Source organism: Lithobates pipiens, unplaced genomic scaffold, assembly GCF_037356315.1.
Source record: "Lithobates pipiens isolate NorthernLeopardFrog02 unplaced genomic scaffold, aLitPip1_a1.2 Scaffold_16, whole genome shotgun sequence".
Classification (NCBI taxonomy): domain Eukaryota; kingdom Metazoa; phylum Chordata; class Amphibia; order Anura; family Ranidae; genus Lithobates; species Lithobates pipiens.
The window spans coordinates 560,541,227-560,565,177 of NW_027507748.1; the positions used below are offsets into that span (position 1 = coordinate 560,541,227).

The window sequence follows — 23,951 nt, forward strand, 5'->3', positions numbered from 1 at the left end:
TACCTTTCACTGCAATTACAGCTGCAAGTCTTTTTGCGGATGTCTCTACCAGCTTTGCACATCTAGAAAGTGATTTTTGTTCCCATTTTTCTTTTCAAAATATCTCAAGCTCTGTCAGATTGGATGGAGAGTGTCTGTGAACAGCAATTTTCAAGTCTTGCCCCAGATTCTCAATTGGATTTAGGTCTGGACTTTGACTGGGCCATTCTAACACATGAATATGCTTTGATCTAACCCATTCCATTGTAGCTCTGGCTGTATGTTTAGGGTCAAAAAAGTTTCATCAGCGCTAAAACTGTGTATCAAAATAAATAAAAATGCCATACATTTTTCCCCTATTTTGTAGATGCTATAACATTTGTGCAAACCAATCAATATACACTTATTGAGTTGTTTTACCAAAAATATGTAGAAGAATACATATTGGTCTATATCAATGAATTAATTTTTTTTATATATATATATATATATTTTTTGTTTTGGGATATGTACTATAGCAGAAAGTAAAAAATATTGGGTTTTTTTTCTCAAAATTGTCAGTCTATAGCACAAAAAATAAAAACCACAGAGGTGATCAAATACCACCAAAAGAAAGCTCTATTTGTGGAAAGAAATGGCCTGGTCATTAAGGGGTAAATCCTTCCGGGGCTGAAGTGGTTAAACCAAAAGGTGGTTCAATAAAATACTCATATAAGGGGGTGATCCTTTTTCCAACTCTGTGATTCTATTTTGATTTTTTTCTGACATATTGTTATATCTTTCACTTGGATGACATAAGTAAATACAGCTGGATAAAACAAAAACTGTGTCTATCTTTATTTCAGTCTGCAAAGCAACAACATGTGATTATTTTAAAGGGAGGTGATTCTTTTCTATACCCACTTTAATGTATAGATTGCAGGGGTCAGGAGTAAGTAACAAACAACACAACATCTAGAGTACAGCAGTCAGGATGAGTGCCATGTTCACATCAGAGCCCTCCCTTACATCATAGTCCCCAGCATTCTCCCTATACATCTCAGTCCGCAGATTCCCCCTTACAGTAGGGCCCCCAGAGTGCCATCTTAAGCAGAGCCCCCATAGTGCCACCTTACAGCAGTGTCCCCAGAGTGCCACCTTACAGCAGAGCCCCCAGAGTGCCACATTATATCAATGTCATCTTGCACACACCTTTTCACCCTTATGCTTTGTCCGGAAAAGACTTTAAAAAACCTACCTGTTGCTGGCTCTGAATTGCGCATGTGCAATTGTGGAGCCAGCTGAATGGTGAACTGCTGTGGTCGGCTTCGGATCGGCAGTGGGGTATGTGAATAAAAGTTGCGTTTGATTTTTTCTGTGATGTCACTGCAGAGCACGCGCCCAGACCTGCCCTGCTGCCTGATCTGAGGCTGAGCTTGGCAGTTAACCAATCAGATGGCTCTGAGTGACAATAAGTGAATTTTTAAAGGCATTTTTCTCCTCTCTGTGGATGGTTGGCAACACAGCAGCTGATTGAGCAGCTTTTTTCCGATATGTCTGTTCAACAGAAGTCAATCAGCAGTGGGCACAAATAAATAATACAGTATACATACACATAGACATACACACACACACACACACACACACACACACACAGACACACATAGTATGCATATACACGCACACACATAGTACATAGTTACATGGTTACATACAGTAGTTACATAGTAGGTGAGGTTGAAAAAAGGCACAAGTCCATCAAGTCCAACCTATGTGTGTGATTATACATCCCTGTATGTTCTGGTCGCTCAGGTGCTTATCTAATAGTTTTTTAAACTATCGATGCTCCCCCGCTGAAACCACCGCTTGTGAAAGCGAATTCCACATCCTTATGCTCTAAGGAACCCTCTACGCAGTTTAAGGTTAAACCTCTTTTCTTCTAATTTTAATGAGTGGCCACGTTTCCTTCTGCAGAAAAGTTTTATCCCTATTGTGAGTTCCTCAGTATGGTATTTGTAAATTGAAATCATATCCCCTCTCAAGCATGTCTTCTCCAGAGAGAATAAGTTCAGTTCTCGTAACCTTTCTTCATATCTAATATCCTCCAGTCCCCTTATTAGTTTTGTTGCCCTTCTTTGTACTCGCTCCATTTCCAGCACATCCTTACTGAGGACTGGTGCCCAGAACTGGACAGCATACTCCAGGTGCGGCCGGACCAGAGTCTTGTAGAGTGGAAGAATTATCATTTTATCTCCAGAGTTAATCCTCTTTTTAATGCACGCCAATATTATGTTTGCTTTGTTAGCAGCAGCTTGGCATTGCATGCCATTGCTGAGCCTATCATCTACTACGACCCCCAGGCCCTTTTCCATCCTTGATTACCCCAGAGGTTCTCCCCCCAGTGTATAGATTGCATTCATATTTTTGCCACCCAAATGCATTATTTTACATTTTTCTACATTAAACCTCATTTGCCATGCAGTTACCCACCCCATTCATTTGTTCAGGTCTACTTGCAAGGCTTCTACATCCTGCGGAGAAGTTATTTCCCTGCTTAGCTTAGTATACCATTATCCGCAAATACAGAAATTGAACTTTTTACCCCATCCTCCAGATCATTTATGAACAAATTAAATAGGATTGGTCCCAGGACAGAATCCTGGGGGACCCCACTTTCAACCCCTGGCCATTCCAAGTACTCCCCATTTATCACTACCCTCTGAACTTGCCCCTGTAGCCAGTTTTCAATCCATGTACTCACCCTATGATCCATGCCAACGGACCTTACTTTGTACAGTAAACGTTTATGGGGAACTGTGTGAAATGCTTTTGCAAAATCTAGATACACCATGTCTGCCTGCCTCCCTTTATCTAGATGGCAGCTCACCTCCTCATAGAAGATTAATTGATTGGTTTGGCAAGAACGATTCTTCATGAATCCATTCTGATTATTGTTAATGATATAGTTTTCATTACTAAAATCTTGTATATAGTCCCTTCTCATCCTCTCCAAGAGCTTGCATACTATTAATGTTACGCTAACTGCTCTGTAATTCCCAGGGTTGTATTTTGGCCCTTTTTTTAAATATTGGTGCTACATTGGCTTTTCTCCAATCAGCTTGTACCATTCCAGTCAGTAGACATTCAGTAAAAATTAGCATTACTTGACTGAGTTCCCTTAAGGACCCTCGGGTGCAAGCCATATGGTCCCGGTGACTTATTAATGTTAAGTTTTTCAAGTCTATTTCTAATTCTGCCCTCTGTTAGCCATGAGGGTGCTTCTTGTGATGTGTCATGAGGATAAACATTGCTGTTTTGGTTACTGAAGCCCCCCGATTACCTAATGAAGACTGAGGAGAAATAAATTCAATACCCTCACCATCCTTTGTAACTATATTTCCTTCCTCATTCTTTATGGGGTCAATATGGTCTGTCCCCCCCCTTTTTCTGTTTATATACTTAAAGAATTTCTTAGGATTTTTGTTTGCTCTCCTCGGCTATGTGTCTTTTGTGTTTTATCTTAGCTGCCCTAATTGTACCCTTACATAGTTAGTAAGGTTGAATAAAGACACCAGTCCATCCAGCTCAACCTGAGTGAGTGTCTACAATTGTCCCTATCCCTGTACATTGCACACTCACATCGGTCCCTACCCTCAACGAGCCCACAATCCAAGGTCCCCATTCATATACCAGGGCCAATTTTGGACAGAAGCCAATTAACCTACCTGCATGTCTTTGGATTGTGGGAGGAAACCGGAGTACCCGGAGGGAACCCATGCAGGCACAGGGAGAACATGCAAACTCCAGGCAGGTAGTGTCGTGGTTGGGATTTGAACCAGCGACCCTTCTTACTGCTAGGTGAGAGTGCTAACCACTACACCACTGTGCTGCCTTACATTGCTTGTTGTTTTCTTTGTAAAGTTTGAATGCTGATGATGATCCCTCCGCCTTGTATTTTTTGAAGGCCTTCTCCTTTGCTTTTATATGCATTTTTACAATGGAGTTAAGCCACCCAGGACTTTTGTTCACTCTTTTAAATGTATTTCCCAATGGGATGCACTGGCTCGTGCCCTTATTTAATATGCTCTTAAAGAAAACTCATCTCTCCTCTGTGTTCTTTGTTCCTAAGATTGCATCCCAATTAATATCTTCTAGCAAGGTTTGTAGTTTAGGGAAGTTGGCTCTTTTGAAATTCAGTGTCTTAGTATTCCCGTTATGTTTCTTATTTGTGTGGTTTATAATGAAGCTAATTGACCTGTCTAAATTGCGCAGTATTTCCACATCCGTGAACAGGTCTGTATTGTTGGTAATTAGTAGGTCTAATAATGCTTTGTTTCTAGTTGGTGCATCTATCATCTGACCAATGAAATTGTCCTGCAAGACATTTAGGAATTGGCAAACCTTAGACGAATGCACTGTTCCTTCCACCAAGTTTATGTCTGGATGTCTGCATATAGCACACTCCCACTATTACTTTCCCCTTAGTTTCATCATTTGGAGCTCTACCCATAACGATTCCACCTCCTTCGTAGCTCCCTTAGTGATGTAATCTCTCACATTCCATTGTACATTATTCTTGATATACAGGCATACCCCTCCCCCTTTTTTACCCTCTCTATCCTGCGTTAAAGGGAATACTCTTGAACAGTTGCCACTCATGAGAGCTGCTGAACCAAGTCTCTGAAATTCCCACAAAATCGAAATCCTCCCCATACAACAGTATCTCTACTTCTCCCATCTTGTCCGCCTGGCTCCTAACATTGGTGAACATGCCACGCAGTTTAGACTACTGTCTTTTTTTTTTTCCCCGCATACTGTCTTCTTATTGGGTGTTCCAAGGTTGCAAATAGGACTTGTTATTATACTTACCTCGGGTTTATGTGCTTTAGTCAACCTACCACTAATGCCCCCAATATTACCCTCTGGAATATGTTCAGCGCTGACTATCTCTACCTCTGGACCCTGCCCCCCGTTGCCTAGTTTAAAAGCCCTCCACACGGTATACATATGCCCTTCACACGGTATACATATGCACAGACATACACACACAAGGTACACATATGCACAGACATACACACACACATGCACACATACACAGACATCCATGCACATTCACACATACACAGCCATGCATGCACACATACACAGACATACACACACACATGCACACATACACAGACATACATGCACATGCACACATACACAGACATACTGTACATGCACACATACACAGGCATACATGCACAGATATACATGCACACACCAGCACCTTTCATCTAAATATCAGGCTGATCAAACACACTGCTGCTGCCACCTCTCCTGGCATGCTGGGACTTGTAGTGCCCCAGCATTTTACAGACATGCGAGGTGGTAGTGCAGGAGAGGAGGAGGAGACTGTGCTTGTTTACTGGTAATCAGGCAATGAGTAGGGAGGTGTAGCAGAGATTGGGGCAAACAATGCAGTGCAGTTCTCCTTACACGTAAAATCAATCCTCAGAGACAAGAGAAGCCCTGCTAGATGAAACACAGCCTCCCCCTCCCCCCTGCTCACCAAGGTAAACCACTGAAAAAATTACATTTAGCTCAGCTTGCCTTCTCCAAGCAGGCTGCAGCCCCTCCCACACTGCAGACTGTCTATTCCTCCCTGTCCTGTCCTCCACCAGTCAGCATCTCCTCTTCTAAAGTCAAATAGGCCACACTGGGGAAGGGGGCAGGTACACTGTGTTCCCATTGGCTGAGGAAGCAGTGCAGAGGCGGAGCAGCTATAGCCTCAGGATTGTTACAGACAATGGATGACAGTAACTGACTTTTCAGAGACAGAGATAAAAATCTGCGATAGTAATGAATTTAGTAATGAACTCAGTAATGAATTTACTGAGGTTAGCAAAACGATGGGGCCCCCGAATGGCCCCGGGCCCTCAAGCAGTGCCCCAATGGTCAGTCTTCTCTGAGTAGAACTGGGGCTTTACAGTTTCCCTTCTTCTTTTTATTTCCCTGGGATATGTCGGACTTTACAGCAGGTGCCACCTGGCCACCTGTCCATTAGACTTTATCGGGCGGCAGTGGCACCCTTAGAGCAGTGATTCCCTGTGTGGGTGACATCCCCCATTGTGCCCCTTTTGTTGCCATGCCAGGGATATTTGCCCCCCTACACCCCCCCCCCCCCCCAGTTTAGGCCCTGAGTGCAATACTTAAAGTTATTATAAAAATAATATTTTAGCAGTCTACACTATTGTTGTTTATGCTTCTTTTCCTTTTGGTGGCCTTCACTCCTAGGAGTCTGATGATCACTGACATAAGTAAGTCTGGAGAGGGGCAACACGGGTTGATATACCAAACAGGCACGTTTGACTTCCTACCTTGATTGAGGGGGTTCTAGAATAAAGGTGAGGAGATACCGATGAGGTGGGGTGAAGGGCACTCGGGTGCTGTATCTGTGTTTTTGCAGTAAGACTTGTCAGAAAATATCAGATACGGATTTGAGGTTTGTACGGAGATTGCATGGTGTATGGGATTTTCACATGGGACATATTAGGAATTGTATATAAAAAAGTTTTTATGATCACATATTTTTGGGGTACACTGATATATGGAAATTGAGTGTGCTATGTACAATATATATATATGTGTATATATATATATATATATATATATGTATATATATATATATATATATATATATATATATATATATATATATATATATTTATTTATTTTTTTATGACAAAAAAATGGTTGGCATAATGGTCTGACAGAAGTGGGGAGGAGACAGATAAGCAGAGCTTCTAAAGGCTGAATATTTGTTTTACCTTCATGCACCTTCATGCAAACCTTCTGTTTGCAGCTCCCCCTCCAGCCCCCCTTATACTTACCCAAGCCCAGTCTTGATCCAGCGATGTGCATGAGAACAGCAGCTCTCCCTCCTCATTGACTCATTGGCTCTCGCTGCTGTCAATCACAGCCACTGACGGAGGGGGGGGGGGGGGTTGGCTGAACCATGATCTTTGCAGTGCCCCAATAGCAAGTAGCTTGCTACTGGGGTAGTCAACGGGGGGACAAGCCAGAAGTCATAGCCAGTAGTATATATAATACTGATTGTGCAATTGTGACAGGCAGATCATTTACAATAACTGTTCTAATATTACTAGCTTAAAAAATGTTTAGTGAATTTTTTCTGGGGCCAATGAAAAATGACAAAAAAAAACAACAAAACAATATTATTGTGAAGTGTAACAAATGTATGTTAATATATTGTTGCTGTGCTGGTGTAGTTGTGACAGACAAAATGTTACTACAGCTATTACAGTATTCCTATTTTATTTATTTTTGTTAAGTGTTTGTTTTATGTGGGGTTGTTTTCCTGGCAAAAGAAAACTGTATAATAACAACAACAAAATATTAATAATAATAAATATTATTATATAAAGTTGTAATTAATGTATATATACATTTTGGTGATTGTACACATTTTACAATTGCGGGTTTCTTGCTGGCCAAAGAAAATGACATAATAGCAATAATAACAACAAAATAATAAGAATGGTAGTAGTAGTATTCCTAAAAGTGTGCTGAAGTTTGTACCAGGTCAAAGAACAATAAAATAATGATAATAATAGTAATAACAAAAATAACAAGAATTGTAATTAATATTTAATAGTTTATATTCTGGTTATGGTGTAATTGTGACACAGAAAATATTACAATAATAACTGTTGCACAATTTTAGTGGGTTTTCCTCAGCCAGAGAAAATGACATGTAAGTAAAGATGAATGTGAATTGTATCATGTATGCAGTCTTAATGTTCCTGTGCCTTGCCTTTTCTGTGCTTCTCCCATTGGAATGTGGCTCAATGAATGTGCTTCCTCCTCCCCCTCACTTTAGTGCATTCCAGTCCGCATCCCACATATTATCCACTCCACATCTTCTTTCCAGCCCAAGTAACCACAGACAGCATGCTGAGAACTGAGAATCCTCTGGGTCTCCCCATCCCAACCACACACAGTGCCTAGTCTGACTGCTCAGCCTTTAACGTATTCCCAAAAATCAGAGCAAAAGACTCCAAAAGCAGAGGAAATGCTACAACTTTTTTACTGTTAAGAGACAACTGTAGCTTGGAAGTACAGGAAAAGTTACAGTTTTAATTCCTGAGCCCAGGGAGGAGGCAGAATTCAGAGAGATCAGCTCACTCCTCTCCTGCTTCAGGGTGGTCCTCCTGTGAGAATGAAATATTTATAACTGCAACCAGAGGACAAAACAAGCACAAACTTTGCTGAAAACTCTCTGCATCTTAAAGGGTTAACACCAAGGGAGCAAAGGCGGCGCAAAAGTAAACATTTATTTTTTATTTTTTGTTTTTTTGATAGTTTTTCAAATTTTACATACTTGTGCTGGATGTTTCATTCATTTAAACTTGTGCAAAAAGTGGATTTTTAAGGATCATTGGACCTCATATGAGTTGGAGGACAAGCAAAGTGACACTGGAGTGAAAAGTTGGAAGCCACTCTACTTCTTCAAGGTAAGATAACTTGGCAATACTTGTGCAGGACAGGGAAGAAGGGCTTCATCCTCACATGGGCTGTGTTGTTGTTTTGCAAGCTGATAAGATAGGACTTTTTTTTTGAGTCAGTGGGGTACTTTTTCTTTTTTGTTAGGATGTTCAAACTGTTATGGCTGTGAACAGTGAAGTCATACATACTACATGTTAAATTATGAAGTCATGCCACTTGTCAGGAAGACAAGCACATTTGCACGTGGGTGTACACTTTATCTTGGTGAAGTCAAGTTGTTTGTACAATGCCAAATGTGCTTAGCATTAATATAGTCTACTGGTTTGCCACCAGCATAGCTAGTAAGAGAGGTTCTAAAGATAAAGGTATGGACTGCATATTGTACCGGGATATGTTAAAACATAATCAGCGCGGTGAAGAAGTTAAGCTGGCCATATCCTTTGCACGTCTTCAGATGATTACGACAAGAGATCTGAGGACGCTACGTCATAATGGTCACTGTAAAAGGCAGTGGGGCCTATTTACAAAAACTGGGGAAAATAAAACCACAGCAAAAGAAGAGCAGTTGACCACAGTAACCAATGAAGCTTCAGCTTTTATTCTTTGGGTAGATCCGTAAGAAAATCTGATTGGTTGCTCATGGTGACAACATAATTTTCGCTAGAACTTTCTTTTTTCTTCTTTTCTGTTTTTATTTTTTTTTATTTTATTTTTTTATAAATCTCTCCCACTGAGTTTTGCTTGATCACAAGCAATTATTTTCTTTTCTCATATTTTTCACATTAACTTCATGCTGGTGTGACAGATTTGTTTCAGGAGGCTGGGTAATTTAACAATAGAATAAAACCATTTTTATCACTTCTGTGCCTTTGTTATCATTTGTTTGTTGACTCATGCAATATCCAAATGGGAAATTGTTGAATTGCTTGCAAAAGTCAGTTTGTTCATCGATCAATTCTGCCTTTATAATCAGTAGGTGCCTTTGCTTAATAATTTATTTAATTATATATTTATTATTGTTGTTTTTACAGAATATTCACACAACTTTCACTCATTTTGTAATGGATTCAAGTGAAAAAATGTGTAGATCCAGGGTGAAATTTGCGACTCTTGTGAAAACATTTATAGCTAGACCCCATGTGATTACTTCTATACAGTATGGTTTTATGGTTTGTCTTTAGATACCTGCTTTGTATAGTGTCTACTATGTGTCAAAATACATTTTGCGCCAGACTAACAAACCTGTATTGTTCTGAAGGAAGAGTTAAAAAAAAAAAAAGAGTTTTCACTTTAGCTTGATTGAGGGTTTGAATAAAACACAGATTAACTGCACTTAAGTAAAATTTATAGGTGCACCTTAAGAAACCACCTTCTTTGTTTCTAACATTTATTAAACTCCTCCTGGTAGTATAAACTGTTACACAGACCAACAGCTACAAAAAATTTTCAGTGACAGTATGCCTTCTAGGTTTTGGCAAGTACATTTCAGATAGTCCGTCTTGTCTCAGTGATGGTAAAACTTCACCTGTTGTCTTTCAGGGGGGTCTGCTATGTATTATTACAGGCCTAATTATACAATCCCCTGGCCTGCTTAGCAAAGCTGTCAGAAAGTATAGCGCATATGGTCAATAATCTACAGTCTCCAACAGTACTTGACGCCCATCAAGAATTTTTTCACTTTTACAGTTTGAAGGCTAGGATATTACAATCAGTGGAAAGTGCTTGTGAAGGATACATACTGTCCATGTGTCAGATAAAACCAAGGTTTTATTCTAAATCCAGAGTGTTGAGGGTTTTTTTTTTTTTTGGTCTTCACTAAAAAAATAAGTTTCATGGATTGGCTTTAAAACTGTGACTTGCTTTTATTGCTAGTTGGAATTCAGTTATAACGTTGTTTTGGTTCCTTGCCATTTAATGCTGCAAAATTCTTACTGAGGATAAGCAGTGTGAAGGTTCAGTGACTGGTAAACAAGAGGTGTTTAATATGCTTTCTCTTCTAAGTGCGTCACTATTATGCGAGATGTTGGAGGAGGATAAGGACCACTTGGCCAGCCTCTTTATCAGTCTATCATTCAGATTTATAGTGATACTACAGCCTTCTAGACTCTCCACTTCTCTGTTTTTTCAGTGGTTTTTGCTGACTTACAAAGCCCCTTTTTAAAACAGACCCAAGGTACCATATTGAATAGACAGTGAAGCAAAGGAGTGAAAAGAATGCACTTTCATAAAACAAATAGAAATCACACGTTCTGCATTAAATAAGTGTCTGTGGTGGCTCTCGTAACAAGCTACTCACGCCTTACTAAAGACTGAAGTTGTTCAAGAGGTCTGACCTATGACAGTTTCATAAAATGAGCACGTAATGCCGATTAAACCAATGTTCAACCAATTAGAACAAAAAACAAAAACGTTGGTTTTCCTAAATATTTTATTACGTTATTTCTTCTAATACCAGTTGGTAGCATGATTCTGCAATAGGTAGGACATGTGATGGTATTTGCAGTTATTGTAATGAGGTAGCTCCAACTTATTAGCAGTCAATTATTGGAAAGCAAAGTCTCCACTTGTAGGGTATTGCCTACTTATTATATAAGTACATTATAAAAGAAAAAGCTAACGTCTAAGAGGTTTTTTTATTTTAACTAAATTAAATTGCTAATGGAAAGAAAAGATAATGTGGATTTTTTGATATACCTAGATATTTTATTTTTATTGCACAGGCAATCAGTGCCTCCCCCAGAAGGAGCTTACATTTTAATGACCCTACTAAAGTTATACATCAACATAGACTAGGGCTAGGTAACCCACCCGTCTGTTTTTTAGATAGGGACATGATTTTAGTGTACTGTAAGAAATCAACGGGGGGGGGGGGGGGGGGTTACATTTACAATTTACACAAATAGGATCCATGGAGTAAATTCAACCCAAGATCCCAGTGCCAAAAAGCCATGATTTTAATTAGCTAGCCAGTAAAGCAAATATGCGTGCTTTCCTAGTATCGTAAGATAACCCAGTCTTCACCCTTTAATTCAGATTTTTTTTCTACTTTCTCTAGTCTTACGACTTCCTTTTATAGAGTTATTTGCTTTGATAAGCACACTACCCCCACTGCAGTGCTGTATCCTTGTGTTTACAGTATGGAAATGGGAATAAACAAAGCAGGCACTGGATAAATAGACCAACTGCATTAGTAAAATAAAGTATGAAGTCAACTGACATTTATTAACTGTGAGGTTGTAACAGTTACATGTTGCACTAATATTATAGATAGGTTGAAACAACTTGCTAGTCGCTGACTTATAATACCTGCAGTGGATTCTTGTTGTGTCATGCATTGTCATTGTAGTCTACCGTCTATAAGCGTACAGTAAAAAGTTAAGCTTGCCAACAAGAGGAAAATAAATTGATAAGTCAATAAACATTATAGCTAAATAAGAAGGCCTTTATTAGCAACATATTATTATTTCATATATCCCTATAGTTAGGTATACCCTTTAACTACATTGAAAGAAACATTAAAATATAAAGTGGAAGCATATTTTACGTTGTGGATGGATTTTCTATGACCATATTAGGACTCAAGTCCATAAGCCAAGGGTTTTAGATGTGGCCACAGATCTCCAAGGTGACCCATGTGCAGTTATTGTATGCTACAACATACTAGTTTTCCAATCAGTACTAAGTTTATGACCTCAAAACTCATCTATTATTGAAAATGACTAGGGAAAGGGCAATAAGAAGTCTGATTTTTAAAATAGATGATTTCAAGGTCTTGAACATATTGCAAACTTAACATACCGTATATACTCGAGTATAAGCCGAGATTTTCAGCCTCTTTTTTGAGGCTGAAAGTGCCCCCCTCGGCTTATACTCGAGTCATCGCTGTCTGCCCGCTCGATCAGCGTGTCGAGCAGACAGACAGCGGCCATTCTATTCAAAAGCCGCGCCTCCGGCTCCGCCTTCGCCTGTGATAGGCGGAACACTGAATTTCCCAGCAGCCTGTGTTCCGCCTATCACGGACATCGTATCATCCTCGTACTACGGACGAGGATGATACGACGTCTGTGATAGGCGGAACACAGGCTGCTGGGAAATTCAGTGTTCCGCCTATCACAGGCGAAGGCGGCGGCGCAGCTTTTGAACTTTACAATGGCCGCCGACGAAGAGGGCACGGGACGGCACGGCACGGGACGGGACGGGACGGGGGCAAGGCAAGGCACGACACGGGACGGATGCAAGGAGGCAAGGCACGGCACGGGACGGAGGCAAGGAGGCAAGGCACGGGACGGAGGCTCGGGACAAAGGTAGGCTGGACACACACACACACACACACACACACACACACACACACACACACACACACACACACACACACATGGATGGAGACACACACAGGGATGGATGGATGGATGGATGGAGACACACACACACAGGGATGGATGGATGGATGGATGGATGGAGACACACACACACAGGGATGGATGGATGGATGGATGGAGACACACACACACAGGGATGGATGGATGGATGGACACACACACACACAGGGATGGATGGACGGACACACAGGGATGGACGGACACACAGGGATGGACGGACACACAGGGATGGACGGACACACAGGGATGGACGGACACACACACAGGGATGGACAGGCATGTCTCACCCTCGGCTTATACACGAGTCAATAAGTTTGCCAGTTTTTTTGGGGGTAAATTGGGGGCCTCGGCTTATATTCGGGTCGGCCTATACTCGAGTATATACGATAGCTATTTCAAAAAATAGCAGAGTATTTTCAATTTCATGGAGCTTTGGATATTCAGCAATAATGGTACCCTCTTATAAAGGAAATGTGTTTGTCATTTTCACTGTGCCTCTGATTTAAAGTAGTATGACCCAACATTTGATGGCTTATCTTGTAATTATCAGCCAGCAAAAGTTGAACTGCCAAAAGGGAAAAGGGAGATAAACCGATGAAATAAAAAAAGACATGCTTAGGTTGCTTTCAGGAAAGTTTCCTCTCCTCTTACCTTTTGCACTAGGGTGGTGTACATATTATCAGTTTTGCTCTGTGCACAAAATGATAGGCAGTCCTTACAACTTATATATGTGCAATTATACCCCACATTTTTTTTTAACAATATATGATAAACAAGGAAAATTAGGGAAAAATAGCCCATAGCTGTCTTACAGACTGTTAGACAGAAAATTGTATTTCCAATGAAGCAGCAATTCTGTTTATAGCAGGCCATAGATGACTAAATTTATTTTCCTTCAACCATGGGTAGATGAAAAGAAAATGACTTTCCTCCCCCATTATTACAGCCAGTGTTGATAGGGGAATCCCTCCCACAATGCTATTGTGTTCTGTCAGCAGAAGTCTTCCCGCCTGGCAGAGAACAATGATTACTGCTAGCGGCAATAGCCATCAGAAGTACTTGCATGTAAGAAATCCAACAGGCTGGTCGATGGACTGACTTGGGTACAAGCAACCTGCCCATAGGTGTATCAAATCTCAGCTGAGCCCTGCCAAAATTCAATTAATCTATGGCTGTCTTAAGCCTCTTGATCTTGGGCAATACTTATATTTTGATTTACTTCTTTCTCCATTGATTTTGAAGGCTATATATCCTAAATACAAAGTTCAAGAATGAGAAGTCATATCCGTGCTACCTTACCCTACCAGTCTGAAAATAAAAGATCAAATACTTGTTTAAGGACTAGTGGGTGAACATGCAAATGTCATTGTGGCCAACTGTGTATACAGAATTGGTTTACACAGATAACCAAATATAGTGAGCCAAATATTCAGCTTGCATACAGCTGTTTTGAGTTATAAGGACTCATCAGTACATGAAATGCAACAATAGCTTCTTTGGTGTGGGGCGTCCAGACACTACACCCACTCAAAATTGTCGTTAAAGGGAACCTACCACCAAAGAAGATAATCATGTGTATAAAAAAATGTGATTGAATCAGTCGTTACCAGATCCTCTATACTAAATTCAGTTATGTCACTGCCCTTACACTGTACTCTGTAATGAAGAAATAGCGGCCTACCTCATAGCCTTATATTTTGACTCAAACAGAATTTGTTTGCAGGGAAACTGCAATATTTAATATTTTTTATACATGCATGTGAATTTGATCAAATCATTGTGTGCTCATAAAATCTTGCTGGAATGTAGAGTTGGTGATAATGCAAATATATATATATATATATATATATATATATATACAGGCATACCCCACTTTTATGTACACAATGGGGTTTATTTACTAAAGCCGAAAAGGGCAAAATCAGGCTCACTTCTGCATAGAAACCAAAGAGCTTCCAGGTTTTATTACCAAAGCGTAATTGAACAAGCTGGGGTTAGAAGCTCATTGGTTTTCTATGCAAAATTGAGCCTGATTTTGCACTTTCCAGCTTTAGTAAATAAAACCCTATTGTGTACTTAACAGTGGGGTATGCCTGTGTATATATATATATATATATATATATATATATATATATATATATATATATATATATATATATATATATATATATATATATATATATACGTATATATATATATATACGTATATATATATATATATACGTATATATATATATATATATATATATATATATATATATATATATATATATATATATATATATATATATATTAACATCTCAATACATAGTCACCATGGAGAAGTAAGTGAAAGTATAGAGGAATATACATCCAGAGGCTGCAGCACCAACATGAAAATGTATCAATCCAATATGCAAGTTGCTCATGCGTATCTGCTTGCATGTTGGATCAACACATTTTTTATGTTGATGCTGCAACTTCTGGATAATTTATACAGGATATATATATGTATGTATATATATATATATATATATATTAATATTGTAAGTTAATTGCACATAATGTGATAGGTTAAGCTGGTAAGGCCTTTCCCTACCTATTTTCCCTATGTTCATTTTTTCAGTATCTGAATAGTAAGGCGTCAGATTAGAGTGCCTAAAAATTGCAGTCATTTATCCTTAGAGAACTGTCATATGTAGACAGCGCACACCATAAGTACAAATCCACATGTATTTATACTGACACATAGAGAGTTTTTTATCTATTGAAAAAATGGTAATAAAGCAAATATTAGCATGTTTCTTGACAATGCTGTTTGTTCTGTCAACATTTATGTGGAGTGTGTTTGTAAGACACTTATAGTATGCTGTATGTAAATACTTGAACAGGAAACAGTAGATAAAAGCATTGATCTAATCCAGATAGCTGACACTTCATCTAATACTGATCACTAATCATTCCTGCTTCTGTTTGTTGATGACATAGAAGCTATACATTGGAGATCTCCTGCAAGGACAACAATTTTGTTTGAAAATGTAGCTTTCAGAAATATGTACCTTATACTATATTTGACAAAAAGCACTTGCCACCATTGAAGTGAATTTGGAACAGCATATAGGAGTGTTTTCCGCTGCATTCTTTGCAATAGCTTTCAGACCACACAGCTTACAGCCCATCAGTAAAATATTTTATTTTAGATATTTCAGTTCAAAACTAACTGTACACGTGAAGTCTCCAAAGTGTCTTCTCACGCAGTATTACATAATTGTGCACATAGTTAAAGTAAGACAGAAAAGCATTTGTTTGTACTATTTTTGCCTTTATTTCAAGACTTAATCAGACATGTAAATAGCTGCACCTTGCATGTAACTACTACAGCCAATCAGAATCAAGCTTTCATTACCTCACTTGTGATAGACAGAACAACACTATTTGGTGATTGGTTACACGTTAGAACAAAACATCTGTATGCTCCTATATTTTATGATTGTCACAGTTGCTGGACATTTTATGTTTCTCTTCATGTTTTGTTCAGCTTTAAATAATCCTGTTCTTGCCAATAGCATAGGGTTAAAGCCGAACCTTTCTTTTTTAACATTGCAGGAAATATGCCTAAATTCCAAGCATAAACAAACACAAAGTGCGTCATGTTGAGTACACGCGGCTGGCTTGGAATTAATTCTAGAAGGAAAATGGCAGCAGCTTTAAAGGAATAGGTTTGGCGGCCTTGTGGTTAGACCATTCACTTGTGAAGTGGTAGATTATGAGCTCTGTTACACCACAACCAATGTCATTTCATTTTTGTAAACCCTGTCTGGACTTAAAAAATGTACCCATAGCATTCGTTGGAGAACACCACCTCTCAGCAATATATTAACCATACATGTTAACAGTTCAAGCGATGTGCCAGAGACTGCACAGAGAGAACTTGCAGAGCATTTACTTTAAATTATCTATACAATTATTATGGGAATTATGGGAATATGGAACATATCAATGACTTTTCGACTGCACAGATTAAAACAAGATGAATGAGTACATAAACATAAAGTATACATAAGTGAATGTAGCATTTATTTTAGTCTTATGCTTATTTGCTTCCAAAAATATTATGTGCGTTAATGTAATTTTGAAACAATAATAATTGAAGTGTATCTAAGGCCAAAACCTTTTGTAAGGTCTAAAAAAAAGTGGAAAAAGCCCCTTACAGATTTACTCTCTTTTTGTATTAATGTCTATTTTCTATTTACAACACTTCACTGTCATCCTTCCTAGACAAGCTCACCCCCCTCACTACACACAGAACTAGGCAATGTCCCCTACAATCTTGGCAAACAGATGCCACTAGAAGTCTGAAAAAACATAGCCACGCACTTGAACACCTGTGGCGTAAGACTCAGAAAGATTTCAACCATTATAAATCTGCTCTACAAAAATACAATTCCTGCCCCTCACTGCCAAGCTGACCTATTTTATTACTCTCATTAACAACTTATCATCCCGTCCCTGTCAACTCTTCTCTACCTTCAACTCTCTACTTCGTCCTCCACTACCTCCACCCACTAACTCACTTACTGCCCAGGAGATCACCAATCACTTCAAACATAAGATTGATGCAATTCGCGAGGAGATCTCCACTATACAAATGCCTTCTCCACCTAACACCCCGTGTCCAATCATTACTTACCTCATTCAACCCCGCCACTATAGACAAGGTTTCTAAACTTTTCTCCTACATCCATCTTTCTACTAGCCCCCTGGACTCTGTTCCCTCACAATTGCTACGTTCACCTTCTAGCTCTATTCTACATTCCCTAACTTACATCTTCAATCTCTCCTTCTCTTCAGGCAGCTTACCAAACTCTATAAAACATGCATTCGTCAACCCCATTCCTCACTAGACCCCACCAATCTTAACCACTTGCCTACAGGGCACTTACACCCCTGCTCCTGCCCAGGCAATTTTTCAGCTTTCAGTGCTGTCACACTTTGAATGACAATTGCATGGTCATGCTACACTGTACCCAGATGCCTTGTAGCTTCACAGCCAGCTCCCTACTGCTCATGCCCGAATCACGCTAAGCTCTGTGAATGGCTCGGCGGTGGGGGGAAGGAGGAGGACGGCAAACTTCCGGGGGACCTCGCCACATTGCCAAACAGATACCTGCTCTCCCCCAAAAGGTGTCAAATGTTGCAGTGGAGGGAGGAGGAAGCAAACAAGTGGATCTTCTTTGGGTGGAGCTCCATTTTAATTGTATTTACTATTTTATTTATATGTAGATCAGTAACTCCATATTAACCCTTAGTTAACAATTATCAGCCATTATTACCGCTTCCTCCTTTGCTACCCTTAGCCATTCGTTTTATCCAAAAAAAATTCTACTTTTACAATTAATATTTATTTATTTTTGTTTGCATTTGTTTTGTGTTGCATTGAAGGAAAAAAAAACGTTTTTTATTTGCAAATAACTTTTGCCATCCTTTGTACCAGAAATTGCTCTGGTCTTTAATTTATGTACAAGTACGAGAGCTGAAGTGGTTAAAGGATAATAAAACCTTTTGTAACATGCTACATGTTATACCCATATTCAGGGTGTAACATGTAACATGTTACAAATCCACCATCCCCCGCACATCCCTGGCCCCACGATGTCCAGGGGCGGCAGGGAATCTTCTCACCCTGCTCTCTGTGAGAATTTTCAAAGAAAGTGGCAGCACGGTGCTCTGCCGCCAATGTCACTCATTTGCAGTGTTCTGTGAATTGAAAACTACAAGGCCCAGCAGCCTTTGTGGCTATTGGCTTGTAGTTCTCAATGAACTACCCCTGCTCTCTTGAGCGCTGTAGTAGTTCATTGATGCTTCCTGTTAATGTGTAACTGCTTGGCTGTACGATGTATGGCCAAACAGCTTATGCACAGAGCCTGCAAGAGCCCTGCATAGCACTCACAATCTGCTGATTGTCCAATGCTTTCCAGGTTCCCAATAAAAAAAATATATAAATGCACATTTCTACCTGCAAAAAGATGTGCATTTATTATTTTATTTTAAAAGGTAAACTCATCCTTTAAGGAAAAGGGTGCAGCTCCTCAAACAGACTGTTGCCTATGTGGCCTCCTCATAAGTATGGTCCTATTGAGTTCAAGCCATTCTAAAATAGGGAAACACCTTTTTTTTTCTTGTTTTACTGATAAAGCTGAACTCTATTCAGATATAAAAGACACACTCTTCAGCTCTGCAATCAGTAAATACATCATCACATGTATTTTTTTAAATACAGACAGTGTATGTACCTGAGTGTGACCTGGAATCAGCCACTTGCATTCTTACATTCCCTGTAAAGCAGACGAAGAAGTGAGCAAAATAAGTAGAACAAGGTGCCTGTCAGTTCATGTGCTGACAAGAAGTGTACTTATAGGAAGAGAAAATAGACTGACAGAGATGAGCTCATCATTTTGCTGCTTTTTCTTTCACTGTCCAGTCACAGGCTAGGGCAGGTCCAATCCAACCGGGGCTCTGTGGAAATGGGTTGAATGATGATAACCATCAGACTGAGAATATTGAATGGCAGATAAAAAATACTGCAAGGTAAATCTCTAAATTGAAAAAGAATGCAGCATTTTTTTTAATCTAATCTATTCCTTTTCATCTTTTATTTTTGTTCTGCTTTAGTAACATTAAACTTGTTTGTTCTGTTATCTTCCTAACTTTATTTGATGGTAGACAACTGATAATTTTGAGATGAAAATTTAAACCCTGATAAACTATTACACTAATTCTATACAAAACTATTAGTCATTTTAGGATGTAGGGTGCTCTAAGACTGATCTAGTAGTCTAGAAACATAGGCATTTGTCAAAATATATTTGATATTGAAGGCAACACGGTACCTATAACCCATATTCCTTTTATAATTGGTGTCTGTTGTAGGGGTTGATTTACTAAAACTGGAGAGTGTAAAATCTGGTGCAGCTCTTCATAGAAACTAAAGCTAAAGTTAGAAGCTGATTGGCTACCGTGTGCAGCTGTGTCAGATTTTGCATGCTCCAGTTATAGTATAGTATATAATATATATATATATATATATATATATATATATATATATATATATATATATATATATATATATATATATATATATATATATATAGTATATAAATTACCCCAAAGTGTACTTTGTGTTGAGCATACAATTTTTTATTATTATTAAATGCTTAAAGCCGGAGTAAACGCGCTGACTTTTTTTTTTTTTTTTTACCTGCAAGGGAAAAGTCATAATGAGCTAGTATGCACCAAGTTAATCCGGATAATCTGACAGTGTGTGGGCTCCATCGGACTGTTTCCGTCGGAGTATCCGACTGACCAAGTTTTCCAGCTGGGCTATAAAATTGTCCGACAACATGATCCAATCGGACTTTGTCCGATCATGTGTATAGAATTCCGATCGGACAAAGTGCCACGCATGCTCGGATCAAATTCCTAGACCAAAGCTATTGGCTACTACCCTGAACGTAGTCCCATCCTAACGAAATAATGTCATCACGTTAAGTACGATCGGATTTTCTGACAACTTTGTCCAACTGTGTGTATGCAACAGTTTCGGACAAAATCCATCGGACAAAATCCGTCAGACAAAATCCGACGGATTTGGTTGTCGGAATGTCCGACCGTGTGTACAATGGCTAAGAGTCATCTAGATAAATGTGTGACACGATTTTCAAGTATAGGTTCCTTCAGAGTTTATGATACACCCAGTGATATACAGACATGCAAGTAATATAATATATCCAAACTGGTCTTGCTTGGACCCTATACCTCATGACAAATGTAATTGGCTATGACATATGATTTGTTCATACTGTACCATTTCTACTCCCCCACCCTCCCCTACTCATTCTTCCTTCTGTACCCTTGACTTGTGATATGAAAAATCTTCAATAAATTCACATTAAATAAAACTTAAGCCTATCCCCGTGGCTTCATTCTGCCATCTGCGATATTGAAGAGTGAGAGGGGATGGAGATAGCTGATGGGCATACTTCAACAAAGGGGGGCTTTAGAGAAAAATATCATTTTGAATTATGACTTATATTGAATGTTAATACAGTTTTGGTATTCTACCTGAGAATGTATACTTTTAGGTTGTGTTTATCTGTAAAATGTGTTCATCAGGTCTGTGCCTGAGAATGCTGAAAGTGCTAAGTGCATCCAGATGTTTATAAATCACTATACGAGCAAGTGATAACTGTGCCCTTTTCCAAAAAATAAATAAAGCTCTAACATTGCTCACCATGCATTTGCTACCTGTATCAACATATCAACCTGTTGGCCAATTCTGGGTGAATACTGCAGTGGGTTTTCGCTGCTTCTGTACTTTTCAATATATCATTTCATGCTGATAGGTAGACCTGCTCTAATGTTTTAAATGGAACTGCGTACTATTCAAGTTTCATTGCTTTTTTTGTTAAGAAGTTGATTGGTTGCAGAGATTTTCTCACAAGCTTCAAAGTTTCTGAAAGTGATAGCAAACAATCTTTTTTTTTCAAAAATGCTCCTTATTACTCAGATGCTCAAATAGGTCACCTCATTTGACAAAAAAAGTGGATGCTGTAGAAGAGTAGGGCACTGAGTACAATGTAATTGAGGACTCATTGAAGTAAAACCAAAAAAGTAAAAAAATAAGCATTGTATCGCAATGGAAAGTCATGTGATATCATCATACAAGTTTGGCACCACAGGTTTCCAGCACAGCCAGATTTAGTTACAATGTTCTAGCCTATATGCATCCACTGAAAAGGAGGCATAGAAATTGGAGAAGGTGTGTGTCTGGGGAAGGTGGGGGGTTTGCAGGGGTTACTTAGTTACTGTCATGCTAACATTAACACAAGATTCCCATTTATTGACAATAAGTCTTCCCTACCTCTGTTGCAGATCTAATGTTTCCCAAACTTGGGGCATGCCCTAAGGTAACCCTTTCAGTAAGAGAAACCAATTTCAGTTTCACAATCTGAACACAGACCTGTATGCTTCTATAACAGTCTGTTATATAAAAGATGATAATGATAGCTGAACTCCAGCTATATATATATATATATATATATATATATATTTCTCACATCATACAGGAAAAACTATAGTTATAAGTTTGCATTTTGGTGGCTTTTTTACCACTATTATTTTTTGGGGCAATGCACATTTAAAGATTGCTTGTTTAAAGCGGGAGTCCACCGGGACTCCGCGTTTTTTTTTTTTTTAAAAGCCAGCAGCTACAAATACTGCAGCTGCTGGCTTTTAAAATAGTGACACTTACCTGTCCAGCGCGCCCGCGATGTCGGCACCCGAAGCCGATCGCTAGGTCGTCTGTCGGGTCCTGCCGCCGCCATCTTGGGTATGGGAATCAGGAAATGGAGCCTTTCGGCTTCATTTCCCGGTTCCCTACTGCGCATGCGCGAGCCGCGCTGCGCAATGAGGACGGTCCCCGCTGCCTCTGGGAGCTGTGTGTTTCCCAGCAGGCAGCGGGGCACTTGCTGAAGGGGGCGGGCGCTTGCGGAAAGGGGCGTAACGTACGCCCCTTTCCGCAGAGAGCTAGCCCGGAAGTGGGTGCAGTTACCTGTATTATCCAGGTAACTGCACCCCCCTCCCCCCTGAAAGGTGCCAATTGTGGCGCCGGAGGGGGGGAGGAATCCGATGAGCGGAAGGTCCATTTTAGGGTGGACCAGTGGACAGTTTATTGTCATAAGTTAAATGGAAGCCAGCGTTTAAGCAAAGGTTAGGGTGTTTATTGTCAAAATTTTCAACACCCAGCTTAATATGTTCAATAAGCAATTTACAGATTGGCACTCTTTTACTCAGCATTGATTAGGCCAGGAAGGTGATCTTCCTGGCACAGCCTAGAGAATCAGTGAAGTCACCCTATTTAAAGTGATTCTAAAGCTTATTTATTTATTTTAATAATAGGCATGTCATGCTTACCTGCTGTGAGCAATGGTTTTGCACAGAGCTTTCCCAATCATCCTCTTCTGGGGTCCCCCGCCACTGTGCCTGTCTACTCCTCTTCGGCGAGTGCCCCATAGGAAGTCACTGCATCTCAATCTCCATAGACACAGACAGCACAGCTCGGCTCAAGTTGTCTACCAAAACCCCTCGGACTTTGAGGCAGCAACCAATCTCAATCTCCATAGACACAGAAAGCATAGCTCGGCCCAAGCTGTCTACCAATACCCCTTGGGACTTTGAGGCAGCAACCAAACAAAATTAAACATCTTTAAAAGAACATCATTTCATTTGTACATGGTTAGAAGTAATTACAATGGGATATCCTAAAATATGTGATTCCAGTATGACATATTCACAATACAATATACATTAGTCCTGATAAAATATTGGTGATCATGGGTAGAAAACGAAGTCTCATAAAATATACAGGTGAAAGGTTGACACATTTTGTTTAAAAGATTCTAGATCAGAGAGCATGGCTGGATATCATAATGCACATAAACAATGAATGAACATGACCAGAAATATTAAAAGAGCAGACACCCCCTCCGAACCACCGAGCACCAAAGCGGACCAGAATACCAAACAAGGAATCCTCAAATAGTGATATGGACCCAATATGCTAATGGGGAAAGAACAAAACCACCCCCACGCAACAAATGCAGAAGACAGGCATATTTAGGTCATCTCATGCACACAATTGTGCGTGGCCGGCGGAGATCGTGCCCACAGGCCACGCGCATCGGGTTCCCCACCATGCAGTTGCCACCAGAGAGGCAAGTGGTTAAAACTCCATGTTGAAAGGATTTAATCATTTTTGAAATCCCAAATACACTTGTCTGTATGTGCTCAGGTAGTGTGGATCCCTTGGAGAAAGGCCCTGCCCCCTGCTCCCTTATCACAGGATTTGACTGACAGCAGCAGGAGCCAATGGCTTCTGCTGCTGACACTCTCCTGTGAGGAAGGAGAGATCAGAGAGAGCCAGAGCTCTCTGGCATAGCTCTGGCTCGAGATTGGGCTCAGGTAAGAATAAGGGGGGCCAGGCGGGATCCTAATAACAGAAGGTCTTTTACCTTAATGCAGAGAATGCATTAAGGTAGAAAAAAACTTAAAATTATTGTAGTCTTGTTT

General features: G+C 39.7%; 1 protein-coding gene across 1 annotated transcript in view; it reads left to right on the top strand.

The window, feature by feature from the left end:
• The first annotated feature begins 7,889 nt into the window (after positions 1–7,889).
• The window catches only part of GLI1 (GLI family zinc finger 1), a 189,376-nt gene continuing 173,314 nt past the window's right edge, over positions 7,890–23,951 (top strand). Inside the window, exon 1 of the mRNA XM_077483592.1 lies at positions 7,890–8,474. The gene's annotated coding sequence lies outside the window, so the exon portion shown is untranslated. The remainder of the gene's footprint in view (positions 8,475–23,951) is intronic.